The sequence below is a fragment of the Arvicanthis niloticus genome, chromosome 3, assembly GCF_011762505.2.
Source record: "Arvicanthis niloticus isolate mArvNil1 chromosome 3, mArvNil1.pat.X, whole genome shotgun sequence".
NCBI classification, from domain to species: Eukaryota; Metazoa; Chordata; class Mammalia; order Rodentia; family Muridae; genus Arvicanthis; species Arvicanthis niloticus.
This window is the reverse complement of record NC_047660.1, coordinates 7,058,310-7,077,117: the sequence shown is the minus strand read 5'-3', so window position 1 is coordinate 7,077,117 and position 18,808 is coordinate 7,058,310. Positions and strand designations below refer to the sequence as shown.

The 18,808-nt window shown below is 36.6% G+C and overlaps 1 protein-coding gene across 1 annotated transcript in view; it reads left to right on the top strand.

The window, feature by feature from the left end:
* The window catches only part of Gpc6 (glypican 6), a 1,004,917-nt gene that overhangs the window by 249,326 nt on the left and 736,783 nt on the right, over positions 1-18,808 (top strand). The window lies entirely within an intron of this gene.

The window sequence follows — 18,808 nt, the reverse complement described above, 5'->3', positions numbered from 1 at the left end:
TTCATCATTGGTCATGTTCACTTGCCCAAGGTCAACAGGCCATTCACTTCACTCTCTTCAGTCAGAGCACCACAGATCCAGTTAGGAGTTTTTTTTTTCTATAGTGAGTAAATCGGTTTATTTCATAGCTACTTTACATTATTGTTGCACACGGTTGTTTTTCAAATTGTTTCTCCAAGTTATAAAATGATGAGTGCATGGATGTCCTCATGATGGTGTGGCTTTTCCATGCTGATGATGCTTCATCTTCTCTATAAGAGTGTTCAGCATCATCCTGGTCTTCACTCTTGCCTTGTGTTATCTGTCATAGATGTGAAAGAACTCCTTATTTAAGTGTGATGCTATGAGTGTTTTCACTCGAATCCCACAAGGGAGCACTTGCCCTTGATTGACAGATTACAAGTCCAGTGGCATTCAGTATTCATCACTACACATTGAGACATCTTATCCTTCATTGCAGAGAGCAGCTGAGTGAGATCTGCTGCTGCTGTTGCCCTCATCTTGTGTTTGGAAGCTAACTGCATGCATTTACAAAGCTGTCCTCCACAGGGATGCTGCTCATTCTAGAATTCAGAGGACAGAAGGTTTATTTCTCAAAAAAAAAAAAAATAGTAGATGGCAACTAGCTTCGTGAAAGTTTTGATATTTCTTCTTACAGAGAAGGAACTTCTTTCAATTAGACCAAGCCAGGCACTTCTGCTATTATATCAGTTAATCTTATATCTCATTTGTCTTAACTAACAAATCTCCCTCCCTCTTTAAAAAAATGAGTATTAAAATGAGTTCCTATACTTAGGGATTCATTGTCAAACTACTAGACAGCGACATGGATTTTTGACAGGAGTATATTTGACATTGTTGGTGATGAATTCTTTAGAAATGCTTTCCTCTGTTGCAGTTCTATGAGACTGGCATAAAAGAGGAGCTAAGATATTTTTATGACAATATGTCAATTTCATGAGACTTTTAAATCTAACATAAATGTAATCTTCTAGATGTGTTCTTCCTATATATATATATATATATATATATCATATTATATATGTTATATGTATATAATATGTATTATATATATAAAATATATCTCACTATTTTATGATATGGTATTTTATTATATGATATATGATTGATATATATCATATATATGATAATCATAGCAATAATTTGTATCATTTCATTACTCTAATTCTGTTATATGATTATATGATCTATCTTATTAGACCATAAAGGTGATCCTGCTAGTAAACCTTCACAAACAATGGCACATTCAGAGAAACTTTGGGCATAGTGCAAGCTAGACACGTGCGTGTACCTCTGAGCTTTAATCCAGGCCTGTACCCCAACCCCCCCTTTACCTCTCCCCCACTCTTCTCTCCTCTTCTCCTTTGCCCCTACTTCTCTTTCTCTCTCCCTCTCTCATTCTTTTCCTCTTTTTTTTGAAAAGTCACTCCCTGGAGGCATGCCCTGGTCACTATAAGTGGCTGTGACCACAGACAAACTATCTCAATAGAATCAACTGTGGAATGTTATCTTAGGGGTTTTATTTTCTTGCATAAGAATGAACATTACAATGAACTTCTTAGAGTTTAGTTTTGGATATTTTCAAGTTGATGGGACCTTTTGCATTATTACTGATGTCTGGGATGCAAAAATCATCCCGTTGACCTTTCCCAACCTTGGTCTACTTCCTCAAAGGTATAGCCTCCACATGTATAGTGTACATACTGTTTCTAGCTGCACTTCTTAATATGAGACAATTAAAATCTGAGAACACTGGTTCCTATGCTTATTAAGGATAACAACAAGTTCAGGTGACTGTGGTATATATGATCTAATCCTTAATGCATATAGAGGCTAACATTAATCAAAGTGTAGATTAGTCTCTGATTGTATTTTATTAGAAATGCCTTGTTTCAATTTTGCACCCAACCCTGACCTGACAGTGGTGATCCTGTAGAAATTTGAAACATCATAAACCTCACAGTATGTCTTCATATATTTTTTCAGTTTTTATTTAATATTCTGGGCAATATTTAGAAGATCATTGTGTACAATTCTGAATAGTTATTACATCATGGGAATATAGAAATATATTTGAATTCTTCTACAACTTTCCAAACCATCAAGTTTTGCTTCTCGCCTTAATAGCCTAATACTCGAAAGACAGGAATTGAGAAGATGTATCTTAAAACATATATAAATTGTGTTCTTTAGCAGAGAATTATCTGGACAGATAGTTCTTTAGGAATGAAAATCACTTCAAAGCTCCTTTGGAAGTAGACAGAGCTGTTCTCAATATGCTTTGCTGGCCTAGCTTTCTTGATGCTTTCCATAATGTGAAGCTGTACACAGGAACCAGCCAGGGACACTCACAGATTTAACCCTTACTTCTGACCTTTGTTTGATGCATACCTCAGAAGTTCAGAATCAAGCCATATGATTATGTAAACGAGTAAAGAATAAGAGAGTCACCCTTGTGCACTCACTCATATCATGTTGGCAGAATTCTGTGTTTCATGACAACTGGCCCTGTCAAATTTGCATCTTTGAATAAGTCTTCACTTTATTTACTTCTGCTAAGTGGCTTATGTGTTAGGAGCCCCTTAGGGAGCCTTCTGAGAGTGATAATGGTAACCAGAGCCTACACAGGACTTCATCCTTCCCACTGTAAGATGCTCATCCCACTCATCCGGAATAAGTTGCTAAACAGAACCACACATCCATCAAGTGGCAGAGTCAGATTTCTGTCCTAATCTGAGCATGCCCTCTTGTTTACTGCCCTCTGTCCTATAACATAATCTAGTCTCCAAATATGTTGATATGTCATGGTCAACTAAGTAGCTACACTTCTGTCTCCCAGCCTCTCCTGTCCTGATTATAATGGGGAGAAAGTAGAAATGGTTGCAGGAAAAAACAAGACTTAGAGGTATTTTTAATCCTAAAAATAAAAAAGGAAGAAAATTACTCACCTAAATATAGTTCAACTCCCTGAGGATCTGGAGCCTCCAGAAGGGAGGGGCCTTGCCAAGTTTCCTTCAAGGAGCAGGAAAGGAAGATTGTAATCTGATACGTACATCAGTCTTAAAAATAGCCCTCTTGTAGGCAATTTTAAGTATACACTGGCAAATCTTTCCTGATGCTTCTTTAACAAAAATGATTGCAATAATTGCACACTAAGAATCTGGACACATGGAAAAGGTAGGTATAGGATTCAGTTGACAGTTGTTTCAAAGCTTAAAAAAAGCAAAAAACAACTCACCACATGCAGTGGAAGCAGATTGTATATCCTTAGTTTATGTAGCCAGCTCGATTCTATCAAGAGGTAGGCAGCTGAACCCTTTCCCTAGATTGTGGAACACAGATTATTATTTTACTTGAATGGATGTAGTTTTCCTTTATATTTATTCAATGTGAAATTTACTTACAATTTGAACTTTCTATGAAGTATTTTTTTTGGTTGTTTTTATTTAGTATTTTGTTCTTATTATTATTATTGGACTTTGCTTCCTGATTCTTATTTATGTATTTTAATGGTATTCATTTGTCCAGAATTTCGACAGCAAGTACATTTTTAAAAAGTAAACTAAAAAAGAAAAGAACAGTAATTTCCATTCTTATGCAGAACGTATTCTATGTTAACGCCCTTAGGATACCCATTTCATTGAAAGCAGACTTTATTTATGTGCTGAGGTGTAATGTTATCACAGGAAAAGCCTGCTCATATTTTTCTTTTAAAATATCGTTTCTCATCTATATACCACATAGGTGACAATAATGTAATAACTTCTTTAAAATATAGTCTAATTTTCTCAGAGAAAGCACCTTCATGAAAGAAAAAAAAGAGAAAGTCCATATGGTGATAGCATCTTCCGTATTTTCCATCATATGCGTCATAATGTATGTTTGTGAGAGAGTGAGTATACATGCATAATTCCAATTTGAAAAGCTTTCTCCACAGATGGACAAGTCTTAGGCAAGTGTGACTTGTATGGAAAGATGACTAGTCATGACTACAATATGTTCATTGCTGCAGTAGGTCATCTTGAAAGAGATATAAATATTAAATGAAGATTAAAAGCAGGTTTGCCTGTGTATGATCATGCACACTTGTACCTCCATAGTGGGGAGATAGAAACAGGAAGATCAGGAATTCAATGCCAGTCTCAACTACATAAGACCGTGTCTCAAAACAGAATAAAATAAAAAACCCAGATGTGACCTGCATCATAGAATAGAGTACTTTGCAATAAGGAGAAAGTACTAAGATCTCCTCCTTAGAAGCACCACAATAGACTTCTTAGAGGAGCTGACTGTCAATATCCTTAAATGATGGGGTGAGATTGTAATAATCAAAGGAATGAAAGACAGTACAGGGCGAGAGTATGTGCGAGTCCACACACATTTTGATAGCATAGTTCCTAATGCTTTCTCTCCAGCTATCATTACTTTATTAGCATGTAGCAACTACCTCTTTAGGTTAGAATCCTGATTACTCTTTGTATAGCCTTCTAGTGTTCTGCAACAACAACATCATTTTAGGAAATAAACAAGAAGTGTCTAGTTTTTCTTTAATGGTTGGATCCATTTTATATTCTTGATATTATTTGGGGAACAACAATCTAGCTTGAGCCTGTTTGTTATTTGGTGAAGCTTGGAGACAGAGAAAAAGTTGAGATGAGGTATCCATTGAAGTTTTAAGTGAAGCTGATGCATTTTGGCATGGGTTTGGTAGGCTAAACTGAACCTCACAGTCTTAATCATTGCCACTGACAATGGAGCAAAAGATCAATTACGCTTGTCTACAGAGATGGAGAGTGGAAAGATTTTTCTGTATATTCCTACTTACTGTCCTTCTCAACTGGTTTCTATTGCTCACCCCAAACCATAGTCTACTCAGACAAATTGGCTTCTTGAAAATACTTTTCTCACAGGAGCCCAAACAAAGCTCTTCTTTTTAAGTTTTGGGTATTTTATTATCAGGAGAAACTGACCAATCCCATGGTAGACTCTTGTAATCTCCCTTTGTACAATTCTTCCTGCTTTCCTTGGGGTGGATGGTGAGCATAACAGACAAGGAAAGTGGGTGGGCAAGCCCTGTGTGGCGCTAACAGGTTTCTGTCCACACAATTACCATTGCTGTACTTTACTATAAAGCAATCTGAGTTATTCAAACTGTGAAGACTTGTCACTAGAGAGAATAAAATACATTTTCAGGAAAAAAAATACCTTTCTCCAGAAAGTCAAGAGTAGTAGATGCTTTGTAATAAAGTGTATTCAGATGGGCATGACTTTATAGAACTACCTTCCATTGTATAGCAAGGCACACTATAAAACATCATACACACTCACACATGGTCACCATTTCTGAGATATTTCTGCAAGAAGAGAGAGGTGTAATGGCTCATCTTCTTGTGCTGCTTGTTCTCTTTCTCATTGCATCATCTGTAGTTCATAACGGTTATAATGCCCACCATCATATGTAGCAATTAGCCGGATGCCTCCTTTATGTTTTGTAGGTCACCACCACAGTGGCACATGCTCTAGCTGCAGCATGGTGTTCTTGAGGTCAGAATGTGTTTAGTGGAGTTTTAAAAGCATAAACATGTTCTCTCCATCATTTAGAAAGTAATCTGGTAACTTTTCCCAAGAGCAGACCTTCCAAACATGAAAGTGAACTGAACAGAATTGACCTTGACAGAGATAGGGAACATGTTTATGAACCATAAGTACCCTGGATTTGTCTAAGGCAGATCTCCATGATCCACACTCACAGTCAGGAGGAAATCAGATCTTTGACAAATGGAATTGGTCTTCCTTTTTTTCTTTCTCTGCAACTCATTCATTCCATCCCACATTTTTCTTTCAGTCCCATCCTTGTTTAGACTTTGGAAGATCTTTCAATAACAACAATGCAGAATGTGAATCTAATGCTACATGGACTGTGTGATGAACTACAAATCCTTTTCTAGTTCTTAGATTCTCACAGTCTATACTTCACGGCAACTTACAATGCATTCTTCTCCAAGTGTGGTTGAAATATTATGACCTGATTATCACCAATCCTTTGCACAGTGGCTCAGCTGAGAAGCCATTTTCCAGACAAGTCAATTTCTTTTAAGTGTTTCTTTATCCGACACTGAAAACAGCCCTACCAGAAGGGTTTCTGATCATGAATGTTAATAAGAAGACAAGTATCTACTCTCTGACAGTGGTGGCTCACTACTACTTTGAGGAAGTATGGGTAAATTACAGGAGAAATTTTATTTAAGTTAAATTGATCTGATACTGAATGGAGACAAACTGATTTTCTTATTTTAATGAAAAATCAAGAAAAGTGTTTAATGGGAATATAAAGTAGAGCTTGCTGAAAGGCGTTTGTCTTCTGGTTTGAGTACATAGCTCATGTATGTAGATTGGCCTGACAGCACTGTGTGTGACATCAGCATATTCTTCACTGAAGTAAGCTGTGCAGTTGGTCATGGAATAGAAGAGACTGGCTGTAGAGCTGGCATCTGGTATGAAAGGTCACTTGATGTTTCTCACAGTGGTGACAAGTGGAGACAGAAACTATTTTTCATTACTGTGCTTGGACAGGATAAGATTGTCCATTTCCAAATTTCAAAGCCATAAATTTCCCACATCAAGTGTTTTTGTGTTAAAATATTGGGGTGGGGGGTTGTCTTTGACTCTGTTGTGGGCTTTTGGATCCCTTTGCCATCAGTTGTTGGCTGCTTTATCTAGCCGCAGTGGGAGATGATGCTTGTAGTCCTGCTGTGACTTGATGTACCTAGGTGGGAAGGGGAGGAATGAATGGGGTCAGGAGGATAAGGCTGAGACTGGGAGGAGGGGAGCTAGGGTGCTGTGGGCTGCAAAATGAATAAATGAACAAATTAATAGAGAAAAGGGTTTGCAATTAAAAAGAAAATGATTGAGGTGAATCTATCTTTAAAAAAACAAAATAAAAACTACTCTTCATTGTAAGGTCCCTACTGAAGTCCACAAAGAGGAAAGGGATAGTACTCAGAGAAGGTGGTGGCTAAACTATGAGAACACACTCATTTTTCCTTAACTTCTGAGCCTCTGCAGATGTTTTTATGCATGCTGGGATTTGAGCCCAGGCATCACACATACTAGGCAAGTTCTCCAACTCGAAACCATACAAATTGTTGGTCTGTGTTTCTGTAAAGTATGCAGAACATATGCAGTTGAAGTTACCAGTTATAGAATCCTAAATTAAACTGTTCTGCTGGCAATCCTGCTATCATTTTTGTCGTTGTATTGTTTTTGCATAACCATGGTCAAGGACACAAAACACACTGGTTTTCAATCAGAAAGGCACCTGTAACTTAGTGAGTGCCAGTGAGTGACCTGACTCTATCTAAGCATCTATGATTGTGTTCCTTCAACTCGTGCCTGCGATGGTCTGTGTAAATGAGGGCCTGCAGAGTCAACACTTCATCCCCAGGTCTTTACTAGCTTCGATTCAAGGTGCTAGCCTTTTGTATAGACAATATGTTTACAGCTAAATGAGGGAAGTAATTGTTTATAGCTTGGATATAGAAGAGCCTCCACCATGCTTGACCAGCTAAGTGGAAGTAAGATGTCACAGTGGAGCCATTAAGAGGTTGTGGTTAGTGGGGGATGTTCAGATCATTGAATATGTGCCTTCGGAATGAAATGTGGGGTTCTTGCCGCTGCTTTCTTCTATATTATGATTTCTTTGCATGATTTGAATGGATGGTTTTGATTTCCTTCAGGCCCCAAGTATGATGTGCTACCTTGCCTGAGAACCAAGAGAGCAGGCCAGTAGGTTGTGAACTAGAACCTCCGAAACTGAGACAATACATGCCTTTATTTGTTTCAGTTGATTGTCTCCAGTCTTTGGTTATAATGATGGGAATCTAAGTAATACTATGTTAAAAACAACCTTTAATACTCAGAAGCAAATTTAATATTTCATAAAATAAATTACCAGTAAAATCTCCCTATCACTTTCTTTACAAATCAGACTTCTCTATCATTCACTAGCCAATTTCTGTTCATTGATTGACACTAATGATGAAAAATATTGTTGGGCATTTCAGCCCAAAGCAAATGTTTGCAATAAGTATTACATTTCCTATGATTCTAAAATTCAAGAAAAGTTTCCTGAGCCAAGTGTTGGGGAAGCATGCTTACCAGCTCAGAATGATTGCATTTGGTACACAAATCTCAGAATTTAGAAATATACATTTCCTGTTTAAGAATGTGTCATTTTTAATTTTTAAAAAGATTTGGTCAATAGACAAATACTAATCTTGAGACTCTTGAGAATATCCATGTATAACTTCTATGTGATTTAATCCCTACTTAATGGTTTAATTGAATACCAACAACTTAAAAATGGAAAGGAAACTTTGATGTAAGGTAGAAAACAGGGGCTATGTATCTTTGAAGAAATATTCACCTATCATCTATCTATCTGTTAGTCTGTTTATCTGTCTGACTAGCTATCATCTGTCTATAAATCAATTAATCATCTATCTGCCATCTATCTATCCACCTACCTATGTATCATCAATATCTCTCATCCATCATCATCTATCCCCTCTCATAAAGGAGTTATACTGCACTGATTATAGAAATCTGCTCTGTCAGACTCTCCTCCATTGTATTTAGTTATATGATCCCTTATAATTTTTCTCTTATTTACTATTCTTATTAAAAATATGATCCATTAAATATTCCATTTAAGTCTAATCTCATTAAGTATATGAATTTTGTTTGCCTTTTTTATTTTATCTTCCCATACTTGACTTAATGTAGGGCATAATTAATACTGCTGTATTGTTGTCTCCCTGTGGTGCTAACCTGTGTAGACCCAAGGGCATACACTGGCTAGATGAATTGCTTAAAGTCCTATAATAAATATGACATAAGAAAATTGGGAGCCTTGAATTCTAGTTATCTATTAACTCTTAGCATCCATAAACCTGGAGATTGGTGGCACTTGTCTCAGATAATTTAATGGAGCTAATTCCATTAAATAATATTTTTGACTTCCCAAAATAAAGGTGGACCTTACCTGGGGTAAAGCTAGTAGATGCTCTTTCCTTAATAAAAACAAGATCACCAGAGTCCAAATTTAAAAGCCAGGTATGGTGTGTTCTGAAATCTCCATGGTGGGGAGACAAAGGCAGGCAGAGTCAGAGTCCTAGGGCTCACTGGCTAGTGAGTCTAAAAATTATCCGTGAGCAGCAGGCCAGAGATAGACTCTGCTGCACCCCAAAGTGGACAATTTCTGAGGAATAATAGCTGAGGCTAAACTCTCATCTCCAAATTCACATGTACACCTCCTTGTATACTCACGTACATGAATAAGCACGCACATACACACACTTACATGTGAATGCATACATGCATGCATACACATACTCACACAGGCACACAGAGACATTAACGTACACACATGCACAGGAAGGTTCCAGAAGCACATTTGTCCCCCTTGCACAATCATTTACATAAACGTTCTCATGGAGATTATGATTGTTTGACCGGTGTGGAACACAGAAATCCTCATTCTGTGAAAGAAGTTTGCAGCTATGAAGAAAGGATTCCCTAGGCAAGTGTAGGACTCATTGAGGAACACAGAGCTGAGATCTAGAACTTCATAAACCTGGATGTCCAGAGGTCAAGCAGGCACAGATCTTCACTGTCGGGACTAAGAGAATAGTGGGTTTTCCTGGGTGTGATAGTGAGTTACACCTAAGAACAAGACCTCATTTGATCATTAGTCAGTCTGCACCATGTACTGTACTTCAGTGTTTTCTCCTCTTCCATTCCAGTTCGTATATTCTGGTAGATCTCTAATTTTCGCAGTCTATAAGTTGCTTTTTAATTTATGACTTGCTCTTTTTTTCTGAAACAATGTTTCAGAAGTCAAGTAATTTCACTTTTCACATTACTTTCTGAGCTGATGTACTGTGTTAATTGTTTTATAACAAAAGTTTTATAACTCAGTGTGTTAAAAATTTTACCAGTTTATGCATACTTGGTGGAGAATAACAACAGCATCCTGACATTTGAAAATGAGGATAAAATGCCAAAAAATTTTAATATATAGTTTATCCCTAGGTGTTCTATCAACTGTAGAATTAACAGAAGGCTTGTTGACAATGCTGTAGCCAGAGACCCACTCACACTAGACAAGCACTTTTCCATTGGTTTGTATACTGAGCCCCTGTCATTTAAAAATGGCTATTCCTGTGTTTAATATAAATATAAAATTTAAAGTAGATTTCAGTACCAGAATGTGGAAGGACATTTCTTATTTTCCAGAGGTAATGTATTATTCTCCTAGTCCTTTATAACATTTATTTGACTGTACACACTTTCACCATTACCAACTTGTCTGTTTTCAGAATACAGATAGAACCCAAGGATACCGAGTTTAGGGGAAATTGTGGTGCCCAATAATGCAGCATATATTAAATTAAAGAGTGCCTCAGTGAAGGACCCAGATACATCATCCCATGATGTTTTGATGTAAGCAAAGTGGAAATATAAGCAAAATAAATGCATAAGATTTAAGAAAACTTTAATGAATTCCTTGACCAAACCCAAGGTTGGTTCATCCTGCCTACTCAATGATTGGCCATCCATGTTTGTTCTCCACCTCCCTAGAATCTATTAAGTATTTTCTAAAGGAAAACATGACTTGTAGTCATCTTCAGGAGTGTTGCAAATCCTGCACAAAATTAGGTCTGAAATTAGGTGAAACCTCCTGCCACATTCGAGATTTAGCTTAATATTTAATACCCGAAACTCTAAAATGCATGCTGAAACAAACAGAAAAGACATGTGAAATTCAATTAGGATGAGTTCTGTACTTTTATGATTTTAAAAATTAAAATTTTAGTGATCATGACTTAATCTTGTCAGAAAAAAAAAGTGATAAATGTCGGTGTGTTTTCCAAGTTTTTTTTTTTTTTTTTTTCCACTTGCCAATCCTGATTCAGGGAACTAAAATTCCCACAAAGATCCCAAGTTACTAAACAAACCATTCTCTCTTTAAAGGGGAAAAGGTGGGATGAATAAATTTGTTTAGCACATTATGCCAAGTTCCATTATACAAAGTCAGCCTGGTGACCAGTAAAGGCTGTAGATGAAAAACTTAGGTTCAAATACTGGAGATGCATGTGATGGGCCAAGTGACCTGGCCATAGTACATCTTGTTTTCAAAGTTAACACGAATATGCTTGTTTTAAAAATATGCTGTCCTCAAGGACTCTGGCATGAGTTTATGTTTCCATTTAATACATGAAGGGTCTCCTCTGCTCCGCAACTCTTGGGTTGCCATGCTTTAGCCGGCATCAGCCCTATAGATCTCAGGCAGCGGTATCAATAATGCTGATGGAGATGTCTGCCATAAGTTAGAAGGTAGGCATTATTAGAAGGTAGTGAGAGCGTTTTATGATAAGAAGACCACAAATGTCTCTGTTAGAACACAAGATCAGCCAGGCAGTGGTGGCGCACGCCTTTAATCCCAGCAATTGGGAGGCAGAGGGAGGTGGATTTCTAAGTTCGAGGCCAGCCTGGTCTACAGAGTGAGTTCCAGGACAGCCAGGGCTACACAGAGAAACCCTGTCTCAGAAAAAAAAAAAAAAAATCAAAAACAAGAACAAAAAAAAAGGACAAGATCAACATTATCCTGAAACTTAGAAAGGATATGGAGGTGTGGAGATACAGTGGCAAGACGGATATTGGGAATCAGGCAGGTTCTGATGTCCCTCCATGTCACATATAACAAGAAATACTCAAAAATGTGCGAATGGGTCCTTCATTTCCCAGATTTGGGTTGTTTGTAATGCTGGAGATTTCAGATTTTTTTTTTCAGATTTTTTCTTAAGGCAAATAGTGTTCTTATTCATTTTCATTTAAATCATTGAGCTCATTGTTGAGCTCAGTTTTTACAGACAATGTAAAATCCTTCGTGAATACCAGCTAGGAAACTTTACATGGTAGTGCTCTATTTGTGTAACTGGTGGCTATAGCTGGCTTGAGGTGCAGAGAGAAATACACTCCTAATTACTTTCTATGTCCTGTATGTAGTGTGAATGCCAGTGTGACAGTACTTTTAAGGAAGGAGGAAATTTCTGGCTGTCTATCCTCCTTTGCATTTCCCACTGTCCATGTTCAGAATCTTTAGATGAACTTCTAAGCTTCAGATCCTATGCACCTAACTTCCTAAGCAATGTGTAGAAAGTGTTACGCTTACTACTGGGCTTTTTCTTTTTAACTTGCTGGTAGTCAACTTTCCAGATCATAAATCTAATATTAATGAAATTATTTCAAAATTAGTTCATTATCTGATTGAGAAAACGTATTATGAGTTGCTGTCTTTCATAGGGCTGTTTTATGTAATGCCTCTCAGTTGGTAAAATTATTTGCCAAGCTGAAATTCTTCTCAGGATAGTATCATATTTCAGTTCACAAACAAGTACATGTAATCATGATATTTCCTGTGCCTTATTTTATAAAACATTATATATTCATTTCAAAAGTTTTGCATATAATTTCCTTCAATAACATTATATATAAATTAAATACAAAGCATCATAATATAAATACTCCAACAAGCAAGTCTGGTGGGGACATAACTGTGGATAATTGCTCAACATGTGCAATTATTTCAATTTTTTCAGTAAGCGAATTTACTCCTCAACTGACTTAATATATAGATCACTGGGGATGGATGAATATAAACAATTTCATGCAGTCAAGTTTTCAGATCATTGCAAATCTCAATTCATACTAGAGGAACATAAATATTCAACAAGTTCACACTTGTAGTGTTTACTAAATACTTATTGATTTTTCATAATAGTATTTAAAACAACTTTAACTTTGTATTAAAAATGCCCATTTCTTAAAGGTTTCATTTATTTATTCACTAGGTATTATGAATGGGAAAATACTTAATGACATGATGTAGTCTTGGGGTGCTGCCACATTGAGGGAGACATGCATCTCACTGAGTTAACTTTGAACTTTTATTTATGCCACTTTTTAATAATCCAAGATATTAACATTCTTTATAACAAGAATCATGCAATGACTTCTGCACACATGAATGGCTTTCTCACCAGTGACTAATGTATTTCTTCATTTTATGGTCTGCAGGGATAATAGCAGAACTACCTGTAGTTATGTCCTTCAGCCCCCCAACCCCCAGTCACTTGGTGGGGTGACCTGTATGCTCTTCTCTTTTGGTGGAGTGACCCTATATGCTTGTTTCCTTTTGTCACATCAGTAAGATACTTTGAAGGGATTGTTCTTTTATGCAAAATTGTGTTTCCTTTAAAGTCATAGAAACAATAGCAATACCTTTCTTTCCCTGGGAAAATGATGCTCAATACTCAGCGTAACACAATAATTCTCTGTGATCGTAGCAGAAATTTCTTTGCGAAATGAGTGGAAAGTTCAGCTGTTTGTCCTCCCCCTGATGTCAAAACTCAAGTATGACTTTAAAGCCCTCCTTGCCCATTGGTTTCATTTCAAAACTTGTTCTTCGTGTACTGCAGAAGCAATGGAGAAAGACGCCATCATTGTCATACATTTTAACCTCAGATGCAGTGTTTTTTTTTTAAGTTATGTAGTGGAATAGAGAGATCTCCAGTAACCTTTAAAAGGCTAAATAACTTGAGTAGTGATGTATAATGACCATTTTTTCTCTATAAACATTTCCTTGCCATTTAAGCAAACATCTGCACATAAAGTAAACTATCTTGCCAGAGAGCCAACTTTCTACACTAAACAAAGACTTGATTTTTCCCTTACACTAGGTGATAATATCCTCAATTTAAATATTATAATTAAAGTCTTCCGCTGGAATAATAAGCTTTGCAAAAATAGCATACCTTATAAGAATAAAGAGGAATTTATTTCTCTTAAAAACAATTTCAGTGACATTGATAACCATTTATATAAGTGGCTGTTTAGCATTCTATGTAGAGTACACCACTATTTATTTTTTGCAAATAAACATGCAATGCTTATTCTGGTGGATTTTTCTTTTTTTATGTTTTCCCTGGGGAAATAAAAGTAAACATGGTCTTAGATACACTCTGTGTTTCTCAAAGACTAATAGAGCTGATGGTTGAAAGTAGAGTTAAATATGCAAGAGCTGAATGCTTTTCTTTCTGAGTGTTTTCAAAAGATGCCCAGTCTGATGAACGGTCATAAGCAGAGTGCTAAGCCATGCAGCGTGTTCATTAGATACAACTTATAAAGACCTTGGAGTTTGCTTTTCCCATCCCCTCATTGGAGATAGTTGCATGGTTTTCAATTAAAATCTCCATTTACATCCAGCTGGCAGACTAAGCATCCTTTTTATCAATAGAGAGCAAAGGTCACTGAGTCCCACTTGAACAGATGGTTAAAAAATATGCCCTTCCTTCACTCCCTTCACTGGGCAGATACCTTTGAGCCACCCAGAGCAGGCCTAGGGAGCAGATTCTGAAGGGTGAAATCGCATGTGGACTTTCACCTTATTTACTGATGTATCATCGGTAGCTGTTGGTCCAGATGCTGTAGCGGCTGTTGCTTTGTGGATTGGGATTCAGTAGCAGCTGTTGTGCTTTGCTGGAGTGTCTTTCCGAAATTCAAAATTTAATAGCCCGAGACTCTAGTCACTGAAAGCTGTGGTGAAAGGTAATTTGCTGAATCCAAGTTCATTTTCCTACCTCAGCTATGGTTTTTGATGGAGCCTCTCTCTGGTGAAGAAAGTACTAAATTGATGCCTTAGAGGTCCAAGAGGCTATGAATGTAATGGCTGCAGGAGAGGCATGAGGTGTGCAGCTAGTTTGCATGGTCACAGGTTTAAGTTCACATGCTGCAGTACACTTTACTTGGAGAGGTGACATGAGAGCTACAAGAGAGCATGAACCACACACCACCTTTGGCATAATGCCAACTCTTAATCTATTTGCCAAACCTGTAATATTAATTTATAGATTTTCTGATAAATCGTTTTTATTTCCGTATTTATTCCCTTACATTATAAAGAACTGATTTTTCCCCAATAATTTGGAAAAAAAAAACAAACAATATTGTTCTAGGACATAGATGCCCTTACACCCAGGAGCATGTGGACACATCAGGCTGGAAGAGTATTTAAAACCATACTAAGGTGATAACGGCTATATAGTGAGGTAGTGGTAGAACCAGGAAGCATGAGGAGGAAAGATTGCAGATGACTACAACCAACATATATTGTATGAACTTCTCAAAGAATTAATAAAAATAGTTTTAAAAAGAAATGAACCTTCAATGATGTGAGTGAGATCCTGTAATTGGAAGTAGTCAACAAGAGAAATTAATTTGTCCCATACTCTACCACTCTGATTCTCCAAAGAGGAGCACAAGTCTTAGTACCTTGAGATGAAGTACTTCTGCTCTTTTCCTATTGACCTAAGGAGTTCAGGCACCTGTAATCGCCCTAGGTTTCCACCCGCCCAATCTCTGATTCTAGTGAATTTGTAAATAGACTCACAGTTTTTGTTGTCAGAGTTTGTCAATAAGTCTATCTATGTTCCCTCATTCTCAATTGGACAAGATTGTATGTGATTCTGTTAACACCCTGTAAGAATGGTGGTAGCTTGCACTTGACATTTCCATACCAAAAAGCACATAGGTGTAAGGTGCCACAAGTATAAAATGAAAGTTGGGAGGAGTTAACTGTATCTGAAAATTTGCGTCATCAGAAGCGGTCCATTTCAGCAGTCTGTAATCAATTCTAATTTAGCTAGCCTCTCTACAGATAGCCAGAGTACCAGCCCTGGAAGAAAAAACTGGTAGGATGTAAGGCTACACATGACAATTGAACCTTGAGAGACAACAGCCCTGTGTACTGAGAAAGGGTCCCAGTTTAAGGATAGGTCAGAACTCACAGTGAAAGCTTTACGCTTAACTCAAGGGACTCAGAAAAGAGATTGGTATACCAGGTTCCTACACACAGATAAGCAAGTATGAGACCTTGGAGTAGAAATTAATTCTTTATTGCTACAGACATGAAAGTCATGTGCAGGATGAAAACCTGATGGTAGATATTATCTTGCCTAGTGTAAATATTGGAATTGTTCAATCAACACTATATCCCTGCCAAATGCAAAGACATGTTTTGCTATCATTGTGAAATAATAAAAATATCAACATTGTGGCTTTGCCATATTTATATTTTATCTTATAATAAAGAGTTGATGATTCTCCTTATTCATAATAAATGATCGTAATAACTTTTATATGGATTCCACTTTTGTTTTAAACATGCAGACAGTCAGTGCTTGTATGAATATTTGTATATATGCATGTATGTGTACATGTGTATTTACATATAAGTATGTGTTTATGAGGTATATTTATAACATTCGGAAACCTGGTGGTGATATACTTAATTTGAGAATGGAATATCTCTGGAGGAGAACAAAAGAAAGGTTAATATTACATATATTACCTTGTAAGTTTTACATATTTCTTTACATATAAGAGTATTAAAAGAGTCCTAGCATAATTGTAACTGGAGTAAAGAAAGCCAGTGCTTTATGCAGGAGACAGAGTTTTAAAGTCTTGTTGTTTTTATGACCCTCAGTCTCCATCTCAGAGTGACCATGTTCATGTCAAGATCGATGAAAAAACATTTCTAATTTCAGCAGAGTACGTTCCCTTGTCTTCTGAAGAACACTTTCTACCTTCTAAGAAGTAAATGGCTTTGACATTTGGATATTGCATTTTTTTTTTCAAGAAACATTTTGTCACATGAATTACTTCTAGGCAAATGGCAATGCAGTGTTTAAAGATTTTATACTGTGAATAAGGTATTATCACAGAGCTAGATTTCAGAATTGACCAACTGTTGTTAATACGCTAAGTCAATTTCTAGCACTGTTGTTCTTTTTCATGGTCAGATATTTTTTATGCTACTTCAAACTATTGTCTTTTGTTCATGAATTGAGTCCTGAGAAATTCAAGAGAACTGCATTTTCTGTCATATCATAGCATTTGCTATTTATGTCCGTTTTCCACAGGTAAGATACTCTCTTGTCCTTTGCCTGAACGTCTCTGCTCTTCCAGTTTTTTCCCCCCTAGAAGATGCAGCCTAGCTCATCTACCATGTATTTGAACTCGGCACCTTTATCTTCCCTTGATCTTTTCAGTGGGGAGGATATCCACTCTGTGTAACATTCTGCAATTTCAGACTTCAATTATATACCTGCTTCACTCTGGCAGGTGTTGGCCCCTCTGCTATTTTGGAAATGAAGTGTATGTAGGAAAAGCTCTAAAAAGAATTTTAATAGGATCTCTTCCATTGCCTACGTGGCAAGGTTTTAAAGGAAGCTTCCTCTGGGATAAAAGATCGTATACCTCTTGAACTACCAGACGTGAGCTTCCATTCACCACCTTGTGTTCTCCAATAATTGGAAGGCTCTCAATCTGGTGTTCATTAGGAGGTTTCTGTTTTCTTGCTTCATAAAGACATCACTACTTGACTAGGTTTTTAAAAAATGTATTCAGATGTTCCTTTTAATCTTGTGACCCTGATCAAATACACTTGTTAAAGATAATTCTGATCAGTACAATTTCTTCATTTTCATTAAGTGAGAGGGGGAAAGTAATGACTGTGATTTACCTGTTGATGGTAGGTGGCCTTCTCTGGCTGACATGAGATGCGATCCAATTTAAATAGCACCAAATAGACTGGAGTACATTGATGCATGCAACTAAGACATTGGAGAGGCTTGTGTGTGCTATATTTTCCTGTTAACAATCTTGTTGGAAAAAACTGATAGGTACAAACCAGTTGCCATATAAATATTTTACAATAATCTACATAAGAAATGTAAAATGTTGTTATATCAAAGTCTCCGAATAGTTTTCACTAAATATGTTGTACATTGTTGATACGCCTTTTACTTAAACTTTCATGTACCCATTCACCTGTACAATAACATACAAATGGATCATAACATACAAACATACAAAAGTTTGATAGTTCTTAATTGGTGCATTATTGCATGTACCATTCATTAGTTCTACACATTTATTGATCTGCTGCCTTCTAGTTATAGATGAATGTTTAATATTGAAGCTTACAAAGTTATTGAGACAGTTAAATATGGAAGGTCCTGTTAAAAGACCACTATAAAAATTTACTATGTTGTGCATGCAGAGGTCTGGCCACAATAGGGAGTCTGTACCAATCTCAGTGAATCAGTGGGTGTGTATTAGAAGTGGCAGGTTGTTAAACACAGGAATAAGAATTTATAAAACAAAAAAGTTATTTGATATAGATGAAGGGTACAGTTTTTCATAATTTTTATATATCTGATTGTTATGGCTTTGCTGACATTTAAAACAACTTATATAACTGTTATGATAGATATAACATGGCAAATATTAGAATACATATACACATAGATATGTGTATGTGTATATATACACACATGTATATATATATGTGTATATATATACACACATATATTTACATGTGTGGATAGAGATAGAGAGACAGAGATAGATAGAGATAGAAATACAGAGACAGAGATGATAGAGATAGAGACAGATACAGAGATAGAGATAGATAGATATATCTGTCACTTTTTTCAGGTGTCAATATCCCTGTGATCATTCCTGGTTGTGTCATATCACTGGTCCTTATATTGGTAATTTGTGGAAGACAACTTTGTCTTCTGTATATAGTTATACTGAGAGAAGACCATGATGTCTGGTGATTACAATGTAATTTCTATTTTGTACATTCAAACCATGTATT